The 13,592-nt window shown below is 41.9% G+C and overlaps 1 protein-coding gene across 2 annotated transcripts in view; it reads right to left on the minus strand.

The window, feature by feature from the left end:
- FCHSD2 (FCH and double SH3 domains 2) overlaps positions 1-13,592 on the minus strand; it is a 156,629-nt gene that overhangs the window by 109,532 nt on the left and 33,505 nt on the right. The gene's annotated exons all lie outside the window — the stretch shown is intronic.

The following is a 13,592-nucleotide window of genomic DNA, read 5'->3' on the forward strand; positions in this document are numbered from 1 at the left end:
ACATTAAGAAATGTAGTTTTATGTTGCTAGAAATAATTTCTATAAAGTGGCCATCTAAAAACAACTCTTGAGGACGGATCAGCTCAGGGTAATAGAAGCGGGCGGGAAGAGGAGGCAGCCCAAGACTTCCATCATCAAAGAGCCCTAATGAAAAAAACACCTTCTTATCTTTTATTAGTATATAATTCTTGCTACAAAAGAAGGAAGTCAATCAGCTTTCAAGTCAAGAAACTTGGTCAAATTGTTACTTAGAGGAAAAGCAGACGTATATTTACTCAAAATAATCCATATGCCATATAATATTCTGATCTATTTCTACGGTAAAACCTACCTCTACAGGAAAGAGCTGTAAGAGCTGTAAACTTTAGTAAACACTTTATTTCCCAAGCGTGATTGTGTGCTTGGTGCAACTGCTGTTGGGTAAGATGGTTAACTAACCCATGAGTCCATCTTCCCAAGGAAGGTGGGTTGAACCATCAGGCTGTACTGTCTCGGAGGAGCCCTTCTGGTTCCCATCAAGAAACGCTATTTTGGCCTTGAGTAAATTGGAAAAGGGAACAGGGCAGATTTCATACAGCTTCAGATTCCCTGATATAACCCTGGGACATCTTTTGAGGGAATAAGAATAATAAAAAAAAAAAAAAAACAGGGTATAGTTTCAGCCAGGTCTTAGTATTTCTTTAAGATATTTTGAAGAGCTCACTGCAGAGTCCTCATCCAAAAGCCTTCTGGATGAGACCTGCCAGAAACTGTCTGCATCTAGATTCAAATTTCTTAGTGTTTTTTTTGGTTGGGGTTTTTACAGGAGCTTAGAAGGCAAAAACAGTGCACCCCATCTCCCAAATGAAAGAGATAGTAGATCTAACAGAGTATCAGCTAGGCTTCAGGAATGATGAGAAATAAGTATTCTGATGGATTTCAGCTGTTTGTCTCCATACAACCTCTCTTTTAAAAGAGAGCAAGGGTTAAGCAGCTGAAGAACAGCGTTCTTCATGCTGATGCCACGTCTGTTATTTAAACGCACACAACATGACGGAATTAAAACGGAACGACATGTTTAAAGGAACTTTTGATCTCCAATCCACATGTCCCTTGGAGGACCTTCCTCACCCCCTCGGTTGGGATGAAGCCTTTTGTTCCCGACTCTGAGGAACAGCTGACACGTCGGGCCTTGTGGCGAACTCTGCTAAGCAAAGAAAACTCGAGCGGGATACAGCAGGATCGGTCGCAGCAGATCTCCGCTTCTCAGGCGCAAGACATCAGAGTGCRAGCGAATGATGATCCTTGTTTAGAAGTCCTGAAACTAAGCAAATCCTGGCGTTGTCAAGGCAGAGAAAGGGGCCCTAACTTCCTCTTCTCTTTCACATACGTGAACTTCTCTATGGAAGAGTTATTAACTTTTTTTTTATGGGGGCACACACTGTTTTGATCTCATTTGTTTACTGTCAAAGCCTGCACAGCCAGGATGAAGTCGTTCAGCTTTATGCTTTATATTTTTCCACCCATGTAACAGCAGGACATGCATATTTCAGATGTATTTTCTAAAACGAAGGCCTAAAAACAGGTATGGCAGCCCAAAAGTTTGCTCCCCCCCTCCAATTTTAATAAATAAAATAAATAAAAGGCAGAAATTGTATGATGAGATTATTACACTTGATATATTTCTACAACTTTCGAAAGCGCTTTTGGAAAAGCTGGATATCATTTTACCCTTCTTATCCAGATGATGACACTTCTATGAATGCACGGAAAAAAAAAATAAACATTCTCACTAATTTTGCTCCCAACCACATTAACTGGAGGGCGGATACTTTCTATCAACAGAGGCAAATTAATTTGATACGAAAATGCAAGCTTCTCGCTCATCTATTTGGAAAGGCAATCAAAAGGCAAGCACAGATGTACTTGGCATCCTCCCTAGACAGAAATCCAGGAAATCTAATAGCTCACAGACTTCACATCTCAGAGAAGTGTGACCAGATTTTTTCTTCTAATTTCGTCTCCTTATGGTTTGTGAAGGCAAAAAAAAAAAAAAAAAAGAAGCTTTGAGTCATATTTGTACACAATCAGAGCTAAGAAAACCAGTGCTCCGATTTTTTTTCCTAAATCCGCAGGCTTTAACTTCCTCCCACTCAGTTTAGTTTCTGTTTGCAACCAATATGAAATATGCTTCGAAATCTGGCAGTCAAACTACCCTGTAAACTAAAAAAGACACGGTATTAAGTATATCGCTAGTGAGATGAACTGTAATAAAAATATCTGTCAAGTAGAAAACACAGAATAATATTTACAAAACTAAGAAGGGGATAGGAGGAATAAATCTATGTAATCATCAAAACAACTTCAGTGATTGAAAGTTATGTTTTACATATTTAAATTAAAATGCAACTCACTGTTAAAGATTTGTTCCTCACTACACTTATACTGGATTTGCACTTCATGCAAGACATTCATGTTTACTGATGATTATGTTACTAATTTATCAGCCAAACTGCATCTCTGAATGTATGCTCAGTGTAACAGAAGAACATCATTTATTTTAGTATACAGGGAATTCTCCCCAATAATTATAAACCTTAATAGACAGGCTAATTTGATTTTCAAGCTAAACTGTTGCAAAATAGTGGAAAACAACTGGAACAAATAGACATCAAGGATTTAATAACAATTTTGTTTTCACGTCGGCTTCAATTCAGTATTTTAGTTCAAGCACGTGCTTAAATCTATCTCAACGTTTTACAGCCAGGGCATACGGTAGTTTTGTAGACCTTGTCCATCCAAAACTCCATAATTCGGACGGGAGCTTTCGGCTACCTAGCAAACCGCTGTCGCCTTTCATCGACGTTTCGGTGGGGCCTCTCTGTAACTCCTTGGGTTGGTGGAGGGAAGCAACCGCAAGCCCTAACGCAGGAGGAGGTGCCACCACACCGTTTCCTAAGCCGTGATCCACGGACGAGGCACGGAACCCGTACGGACTGCAGGGCACGCGTTTTCGCCTCAATCCTGCCAGAGAGCGTGCTCCCCGATCGCTGCTGGTTTTGTCTGACCCTGCCCTGAACCCTTAAATGAAAGCTTTTCTACCGCACGTGAAGGACAGGAACACGCAAAGATTTTTCAAATGCACTTTATACACACGCTCCACCTTTCCCGTTATCGGAAAGCGTGCGAGTCAGAGACAGGCTTGCGCAGGTCGGGTCCAGAGCCGGCAGAGGCCCCGAGACTCATTTCTAGTACGCAGGCAGCAAACACCCCGGCCGCTTATTTATATACCCGTCAGAGGAGCAAGCGGTAGGAACTGCAGCGGGCGCTTGCCCCGATCGCGTAGACGGGCTGCTTCGGCGATAGCACATATTTGCTCGATTAGCAGCATGTCTTTTATTACTTTGCAGCTGCCGTTGGGACTGCTCGCCCCCACCAGCCCGAGGAACCCTACGCTTCCTCTCCCCCTCCTCCTCCTCCTCGGGAGGGGAGGCAGGGCTGGCCGATGAAAGGCTTTTTATCTGCGCGGGGCCGAACAAGTCAACTACTGTACACGTAGGGTCTTATACTGAGTAATCATTTACGGCGGATTTGACTTAAACATGCTCTGGGTTTTTTGAGCTGTCAACACTTGCTGGTTTCTACAGTCCTGGAAGTGTTGCTTGCCCRGCTGCAAAGGGGAAGAAGGGAGGACAGTTTTCAAAAATAGCGAAGAACACGTTTTACTGCACCCTTTAAAGCAACCCTCGGTCTAAGGCAAACAGCTTCGGTAGCCAAGACGTTCTGCCCAGTTTAACTTACACCCAGCTGATAAGCTGCTAAGTACCAGGTGAAAAATCCGGATCGCTGGGTCAAGGGCTGTTCTGCTCTAGGAGAGAATGGAAAAACAGCCACTCCCGTAGAAGTACGTTAAATTTATTTATTTATATTTTATTTTATATTTTATTTTTTAATTTATATATATTTATATATATATATATATATTTTTTTTTTTAAGCAAACATTTTCATTTTAATTACCCTCTCCAGAGTGGCACCGGCAGGCAATTCAGCAATTGCTCTTTTCCCCCTGAAATTACGGCCTTTTGACTGTAAATAGAGAACGTGCTYGTTAGGTAAAGAAATATGGTTATGGCGGAACGCAAAAGATTTTTCAAACTGACAGTTTCAGAAGAAATTCGGGGCCAACTGAGAAAGCGTATAAATGCAAACCCCAGACAAAAGAAAGGTAGAGGGAAATGGCTTTGGGCTTGTTTACGGCATGCTAGAAATAAGGAGGGAGGGATGATAGGTGCTGCTCATCACCARATATTTGCCTTCGCAGCTAGACGCTTTGGGGATTAAAAAAAAAAAATCCGGAGCGTTCGCAGGCGTATTGACAGCTTGCAGATGTTTGCACAGGAATCTCCAGCAGCGATTTTCAAACGAGGATGCGTTTCCCACGCTCGGGAAGCAATACCCTACCAAAAGCAGGGAACAAGGGCAGGAAAAGCACAAAGCACAGAAAAGAAGGAACAGCCATGCCCAGGGAACACCGATGGAGAGGGATAAAAGGCAGAAAGAGGGGGTTAGGTAGGGCCTGGGCTATCGAGCAACCCATTTTTCACAGTGCGGGTTGCTAAACCCCACGAATTGCCCAACCCACCAGCACTGCCCGCTCTCCATCCCAGGTTTTCCCAAGACCGTCCTGCTACGTGCTCTACCTAGATGCCTTCTTCCAAATCCTTTCTCCGGTTCACCCTCCTTTGGCAATCCCCCCCTCCAGCTATCTCGTGTCTTCTTCCGCTCCAGAAATGCCACAGAGTTAATCCCGTCACCCATCCCCATAAATATGAGAACTGATTTTTGGCTAAGAGAAGAGAAGGGCGTAAGAATGATGGTGAAACAACCAGGAAAGAAAGGAATGGGTAAAGGGGAGGAAGGTTTAAGAGAAAGCCCAGAAGAAACATTGACAGTTTTCCACCAGAAGTGCCCCCTTGGTTACTTCTGCCAATACTCGCACTCGCTGAAATCACCAACTGGTTCCTCTGGAGGAACCTTACGGCTACGCAATAGGGGAAAACGGGCCATCACCATGAATCCTAGTTTCCCTAAGAGAGGGGAACACGTTTTTGTGCATGTGAGGGGGCAGTGCGGGTTTCTGCCCTGCATCAGACCTTCTTCCACCATCCAGTCTTTCTGCTGACCACGCCGACCAATGTTCTTCATTCAGAGCGGCCACCGAGGGAGCACAAAGGTGCTACTTCGCTCGCAGCGTGTGCGAGTGTCTTTTGTGGATGAATCCTGAAGATAACGAAGACAGCAGTGGGCATCGAAATAAGCCTGGGACCTGTTTTTAATTTGTTTTTCTAAGTCACATGTTCTACGAACAAAAACAAAACCCCACGAAGTGAATAGGACGGGGGCTCTTCTACTGCAAACTGTATGTCTTSCCTTCATGATAATTTTCCACGTTTCAAAGGGTTCTGGCCTATAAACAGAGCAGAAATACTGCCGAAACGCATCACTCCCTTCTGCCAAGCGCTCTTAGGGTTTAAAATGAAATATGCACCAAGTATTTGTATTAGGGGCCAGACACAAAGCCAAACTTAAATAATTTTGAGATGACTGGTGGGCTGACTGTAGGAACCTAGGAGACACGCTGGTAAGGAAAGCTAGGAAGAAGAGAAGAGCCTTCCTCTCATCCCGACAGGACAAGACATGGAAGGGATCCTCAACAAACCCAGCTAACGGAACCGCACAGGACACGTTACGGGAAGGGCTGTGAAAGACGTGAATGAAAAAGGCATCCAAACAGAGACGGAAAAGACAGGGTAGCACGTTGCTAGTACGGACTCATGACTCAGTGCTGGTATTTGCACCACTTCGGAGGCCCAAAGTTTCCACTTCATTTATTTTTAGAGCTTTAAGCTAGCCTGCCCTCTAAAATCGCAGGAAAGAGAAAAGCAGGTATTGAGAAGGACGATTATTTGGGCTGAATGTGTTAAAACCTGCACTTTTTTGTGGCACCTGAAAAGAGCTGAGCTGCTAACGCGGTTAGGAAAAGAACAAACACACACAGACAACACAGTACAGAAAACAGTGACGCCCAGGGAAGCCATAGATAACACCACAAACTAAAAAACACACTGCTTGGCTCACTAAAGCTTAAAAACTAAGTAAAAATGAGCAGCTTTTAGGATTAAAAGTATTTCATCTGAGAGCATAGCGCTTACACGTAACAAAATTCCAGGCAGTGGAAGCTTACGAGTGCAATAATTGGAAAGAAAAATAACTGCTAAAGCAGGCTAAGAGAATTTTGCTTGCCTCAGTCCAGCAAGAAACGCAGTTTCTTTATGAAGGGCTTTCTTTGTAGAAATCGCATAATTCTAAGCTTAGCAATCTCTTTATAAGGAACTAGATGTTTTCACTGAAAATAGAAGCTGACAGTCCGCCTCTGTTCTTAGAGAAATATTAGTTTAAGTTAAAGAATTCCACAAAAACCGTAGAAGATAGCCTGACATTTTTTAAACAGGCTGCCTTTTTAAAATTATTTTTAAGCGGACAAATATTTCAGTATTTAAATTGTCACCTAACAGAACAAAACGGTCAGAGGCTAAATCTCAGTCGGATACCTGACTTTTTTTCCTCTCCCAAGAAACACATCAACACCTAAAGGGGGAAAAAAAAGAAAAAAAAATATCTACTACACATTAAATCAGCAAGCGATTCTTGAATGGTCAATATAAAGCGTCAAATCAGAGTCTGTTCTTCTGCACATACTAAGACCTCAAGCTGCAGTGCTCAAAGAGCAGTGTTTTAGCGTGGGCATAAGGTACAGTGACCCTATTCACCAAGTACAAGAATGACCGAGCTAGAAATCTGCATAAAAAGAGAAGGTCACTGATATAATATTGTTTGGAACGTCACACATGGAATCATAGTCTTTGTTACATGCAAAGTATATTATATTAAATGYTAAACGGACATTTAATATAGAGAAATTCTAAAGAGCTTCTTGTTTTGCAGTGAAAAGGGAAACGTGCGCTAAGAGGCTGAACTGTGACAAGTGCAGAATAGTATCAATAATCCCATTATAACACCTGATTTGTCAAACTTGTCTCTACAAGTTATTCTAAAATTCACAATAGTGCCCTTAACCATTTATGAAACGGGGCAGATCACCGCTTTGTAGCATTCACRGACGCCGATTCTCCATGCTTTGTCGGGAAGAATAGCGTGAATGGCTACCCAGGCTCGCGCTTCATTTTCCTCGAACGTCTTATTGCTATCCCGTTGTTCTGAATGGGGCTTGACCGTAGGAGAACATAATACAAAGGTAGGATCAAGCAGGTGTTTTCTTTCGGGAGCCGGCAAAGTTGGGTCGATGTATTATGCGACACGGTAGCTTCACGGACCAGATCAATTTATCAGTGTGCATCTAGCCCCATGAGGCAGTGATCAGGAAGCGCTATTTATTCTGTCCTGAAGAAAAGCTCCTAAAAATTATACGCGTGAGAACATGAAAGCACACTGTATGACAACCACTTAGAATTTCACTCAGACAAATGAAAATTATTAAATTCTTGGACAACAAGCTGGGGATTCCTTACAGACCACTGATTTTGACCCGATTAAACTGTGTGAGCAGAGGAAAGCCTCATACAAAATACACGCAACGATCCTCTCAAACTCTTTAAAAGAATTACCCCAAAACAACAAGGAAGATGAGCAAAACTGACTACGACGAAGAATTCAGAAAGACAAAGATTGGGGCAAATAAGCTGGTCAGAGAACCAAAGAAAAAGTCACAATTCATAGAGTAGGCTTTCGGAAAATAATATACACTAAATTGTAAAGAAGGAATTAGAGGCTAATGAGAAATTAAGAACGGGGAAAGGGGTATTCTGTTGAATCTTGCAAAAAGAGACAACGCACAGCAACTGGTCCTAATGCAGGTCCACTATCACATGCAGAAATTAAGTTTATTAATGGACCTAGAGAAAGCAAACACGTTCGTTGCCTTTACTCTGTATTTGGAAAACGGCAGTTTGCTGGTTTCAAACACAAAACAATCCGTCAGTACAATGGAGAATGCATGACATTATCATGGAGAAAAATAAAAAAACCACAAAACTTTTTCATTAACAGACCCATAAAACCCACATCTTAAAACACACCACCTTTGGACTCAATGGAGTTCATTCCTACGCAACCTGCAGCGCCAAGGATTAACCAGAAGACAAGACAGATAGACACACAGATGCTCCTCCTAGTATAATAAAAATCTATTTTAAAATATTTTAGGGGAAAAAAAAAAAAGCAGAATCCAGTTGGTCCAAAATAAACCTGCAAATATTTTCACAAAAAACACTCTTGAAACTTCACACTGTTTTTTCCACTTGATTCATAGGTCAGCATGTACTAAAGGGCTGCCCGAGTCACGCCGTAAGTCAATACGGTAAAGCTGCCAATATATTATGCAATAAGGAGATAAAGGTAATATATTTGCTTGAAGCATTTGTCTTAGTATCCAATGAAATTTTAATTTAAAAAACACAACGCTATAAACCAATAACTAAGACTTCAAAGAAGCGTTGTCAAAAGAATCATTGATTTAGGCCATTTTCAGTTGGGTTTTCCAGGCATCTGTACACAGGCCGCATATTATTCAGTGTTTTCATCAGCTAAAGAGAACAAAAATCATCAAGGCAATGACTAACAGTCAGATAAAATCCAACTATCCCATGCTTCAGATACCAGTGGTGACATGGATATCAACCAAAGACGTTATCTCCTAGAAAGTATCGGACACTTGTGAAGGCTCCACGTCCTCCCCAGTTTCTAGGGTTAATAAAGAACCTACCATGTTTTCAAATTTTTTTTCAGGAAGCTGGTGAGTATCTTATATTTTTAATTCATGGAGCAGGAAAAAGTCTTCAGAAAGAACCACAGTATAAGCAAGACTGTCCAACATGGTTTTCTATGACAGATGGGATCAACCAGACTCCAAACTGGGAAAAACAGAGGAGTCTAACAACTCTTAAGTATAAATAAGGGACTATCACTCAATGCAGGAATAGGCCTGAATGGCTCTTTCATTTTTGCATTTGGATCAGGAGGTTTCTTGGACACAGCTCTTTCCCCCTCCCTCAACTAGCTTTGCCAACCATGCTTAAGGGGGTGATCCGTTTTGCATCCAAAATAAAGCCACGTACAAATTTTCTGCGAGTCTGCTGACTTTTCCTATAAAAGTTCCTACAGCAGCAAAGGCAGGAAATTCACTTCAGACCTTGGATCATCAGGTTCTAGCAGATGTTACCTCYGAACGGGTAAGAAATGAGCTCTCCAAAGTCAAAGAGGTACCACGCGCACACGGCCAACACGGGAAATAACTGAAGGTGGAAAAAAGACCATGCAGAAAATCTCTCTCTAGGCTCCAAAGTTGTGGCTGTAGCTCTGGCTTGGGAAAAAACATTCACTAGCACGGGGAGGACAAAAACRTGCATTCTGCACTTGGTAACAGAACCAGCGAAAAAGTGTTGAAACCCTCTGCAATACTCCTAAAACAGAAACCAACCACCTAAAACATTAAGACACACTTTTAGGCTTCAAACGTACATACAAGGACTAGCTCAAGCCATGGGATCATTTCGCATGGCCAAGGTGAGCCTTGCTGGGTGCGACTTTTCAGAAATCGCTAAAAGTACCATACAGAGATCTCAGGATCATACAGAGAAAATTCAGCAATAGTTTTCCAGAAATTTTTATGTCTCTTAAAACAGACATCAGTGCTAAAGTGCTGGCAGACAGGCAACGCGATCATTCGAGGAAAACGACAGATGTCTTGATTATTACGGAAACGGTCTAGAGAGAGATATAACACCATCCGTAAAGGAAGAAACGACTTAAATTCGGCAGATAACAAAATAGGCTACTGACGGGTGAATCTACGGCTGCTCCTCGTTTGTCCCCAAGTGAGGGACCCACCCCTGAAGCCTACAGGCTCTCCCTGCTCTCCCGACAGCCACAGTAACCTTCTGTATCCTTCAGGCAGGAAAAAAAACCACATTCTCTCGAGACTGCAGGGAGTGAACTAATAGAAAGCTGCTTGTAGCGTATTCAAGGCAAGCGGCTCGAGTTTATTTTACTGACGCCCCAGCGGTTAGCTGAAAGCTGAGTCAGAGCGAGGACGGGATTTCATCCTGGAATTCCTTCTATTTGAGACCTCTCAAAGCCGCGGTGGTTTTGCCATGTGGAATTTCTGCATCAATCCAGGTAACTTGCGGTCAGCCGAAATGGTTGCGCTTAGAAAGGTCCCTTTCAAAGGCGTGAGCTAGAACATCTTCCCCAAACACCACTTTAAAATCCAGGCGCTGTTCTTCTGCTCCTGCGTAGCGTCCGCTGTCCAGCAGTTCTTGCAGTTCGTATTGCAATGAAGCGGTGTGTTTTGCAAAGAGAAGTAGCGGTTTATACAGCACCTTACTTCTCTCTCCTGGAAGGGACGTCATCCCATTTCTGCTACTACTACTGCAAATGAAAGAAACTGATTTTTCACGGAAGTTATCTGCAATCTGCTAAAGCAAACCTTACCTCTTTCTAATACACCAGCATAGGCACTTGACTAATGAATACACCTGCAGAAATCCTCTTCTGTAAAACTCGAAGCATTTTATAAAGGGAGGAATAATGACTGGAATTCTGTAGTTGAATCAAGAGTTGCATTATTTGCCAAAGGCTTCTGCTAGAAAAATATAGTTGAAAATAATAATAAAAAAATACAAAAGACTTTTTCAGGCTTACACAATACAAGGGTAAACCAATGAACGTTCGCAAAGCTTTGGGCTACGTGGTAAAGAACAGCAAAGAAAAAATTAGTCACCCCACAAGTTAGTAAGAYGGGGTGGGGAATCCATCTCCGATTTTAACGCTTGGAATTTTAATCCACTGCCAACAGTGTTAAAAAGGCCACTGCATCTTAATTCAAGCATCTTTGCCAGAAAAGATGCTCCTGTTAGTTGAAGGCTCCTCTCCTGATGGTTCTCATTGACATACACAGCACCAAAGGATGCTTTTACATTTTTCCCTCACCGGTGCCAATAGGAATGAGTGGATATAAACTATAGCACTTTTTTCCGTATCTAAAAAGGTTTTCAATGTATTAAGTTTCTCATCGCAACACACTACCCAAGCAACAAGAAGCAGCAATCAACACCAAGTGGCCTGTCCACTCTCTCCAGCTCACCGATCAGGTAACTATTTTTACTGAGCGCACGCATCTCTTCAACGTTAATTTGATATCCAGAAAAACAGATGGAAAAAAAAATCATAAAAATAACTGACGATTTTTATTTTCATCTTACTTTAAGCTTCTATTTGCACCTGCAGTTCAAATTTTAAAGCTCTCAGGTAGCTCCCAGAGCCAAGACTCCCAAGAGTCTTTTCTATCTTTCTTCTGTGATTTGACCATCAGTGAACAGTTGCCAGGGTCTTACAGTTACGGCACTACAGCCAGCAGCTAAACTAGCATGCGCTGAAACGAGTAGGCTATTTCACAGCTCAAACTCTTTGGGGGTATTTGCAAACTCCAAGAGATATATCACACCAATCACCTACAGTCGCATCTTCCTCGGAAACAAACAGAGCTAAATGTTGAGCGAAAAACAAAACATGATAAAACACAACGGGAAGCAACTTGTGCGTCCTCAGGAACACGACACAGGGACCGGGAGAGGCTTCGTCATCGAGTTAAAAACGTTACAAAATAATGAAGAGTCTAACGGAGACGTAACTATCATCTCCAAACACATTAAAAATAAACATTGCTATTTTACATATTTAACATGTCGGGTAAAAACAGTTTTTTACTAGGTAGCAGCGAAAGCACACGTTCAGCAAGTTCTACTTCCATCTAACAAATACACGTAGCCTTTAATTTCAGCTAACTCATTAATCATAGAGAATAGCTAATAATAATACCACGCTGCAATTTAAGCACTACTATTAGGAATATTATTAATGAGAAATGAGAGCCTTTAAATACTCTCAACCCCAAATATTAAGATAAGCCTCTAAGCATCCATTAAATAATGTCATGCTGAAAATACGGATAAAATAGCTTAGCGTATGTTCACAAYGGATCTAGAAAGGACAGGGAGATCACGGGAACAGGACCAATGTCAGATATTTCTCCCACTTAAACCACAGCACAACCTAAAAAAAGCCAAGGAAGCAGAAAAACCGCTCCTGCTCCGCAAAGCTTRGGTGGCGATACGTGCAGCAGGTAAGCAGCCGCAGCGGAAAGCCCTCGATACAGTAACACTTAGGCTAATTCACACACGGATCCCGTAATTCATCACGGACATCCAAAGCCACTTACCGTGTAATCGGGGATACATTAAAAATGTTAAAGCGTGGTGTTTCGCCAGCATTTGTACAGGTTCCCTCTCGAAGCGAGGGCACGCTGCGTAGAAACTTGGCACCTAAGAGCCATGAATCGGCAGACCATTTTTTTAAACCACTAAAGCGTTCGGTTTTGAAAAGCCAGGGGAAACCTTATTTTTACTGTTCACCCTTCCACTTATTTTTTTTTAGCTTGCCAAAAAAAGTCATGGATTAAATATGAGTTTCCTAAGGCAACAAAGGACATTTGGACATTCGGCAAGAGAATCGTTGAAAAGGTTTGGAACACTGGCTTCAAAAACCAGCTAGTGAGAATTTCCAGTTCCTCCTATAACTGCTTTAAACGGAAGCTCCCGCTGTCAGCGGACGAGGCTTCGCATTTCTTTGGATTACAGTTTCTCGCACCGAAACGCTTTACGGGGAATTTTGCTACCATCTCAAAACCAGAAATCCTTGTAGAGACCCCAGAAGAAACGCCCAGCGTTCTTCTTGAACTGCCCCCGTACCACCGAACCAAGGAAGCGACCCCACAGAACTGCATTCATTTAAGCAGTCGTTCAGTGAATCTCAAACGATGCAGCTGTATTGCTGGATTTTTTTTTTTTCCTCCTAAATGCAAATATCTGAAAGCCTCTGTTGTTAACACCGAGCCGTCCAAATCTGAGAACCTAATTATTTTTCTAACTTACCGAGACCTTGCCCTAAATGCAGCGAATGCTAAAAATGTCTCTGCATATAAAAACGTGCACTGCTGTGGCAAGAAAAATGTATTAAGAATTGATCTTAAATTCTCTACAACGTCATTACACAATCACCAAAGAATATAGAGCTTTAATCAAAGTTTCATTAAGCACATATTGATTCTGTAATTGAAAAATTGCTGTATTTAATCAAATTGAGTGCAACTGCTGACGTGATCAATGTATGCTCATGTAAATTCAAGTGCAATGAAAGCGTGGGAGCACCAATAACTACAGACCTTTAAAACAACTGTGAGTTTTGGATTAAATTCAGTAAAAATTTCATTTGACTTGCTAAGTATTTGCAGTTGTGTTTTAAGCTGAGACCACATGCAGAAAATCTAGGAGTGGTAAAATGTGTGTAGCATAGTTTTAAAGTATACAGAAATTCTCCTTCATAAAAAAATCACAGTAAAGTCCAGCCCACAGAAAACAGTCATTTTGCATGTCCTTGTGGATGATACAGCACTAACGACTAAAAAGATGCTTCAGC

The sequence above is a fragment of the Apteryx rowi genome, unplaced genomic scaffold (assembly GCF_003343035.1).
Source record: "Apteryx rowi isolate R43461 unplaced genomic scaffold, aptRow1 scaffold_587, whole genome shotgun sequence".
In the NCBI taxonomy this organism is placed as follows: Eukaryota; Metazoa; Chordata; class Aves; order Apterygiformes; family Apterygidae; genus Apteryx; species Apteryx rowi.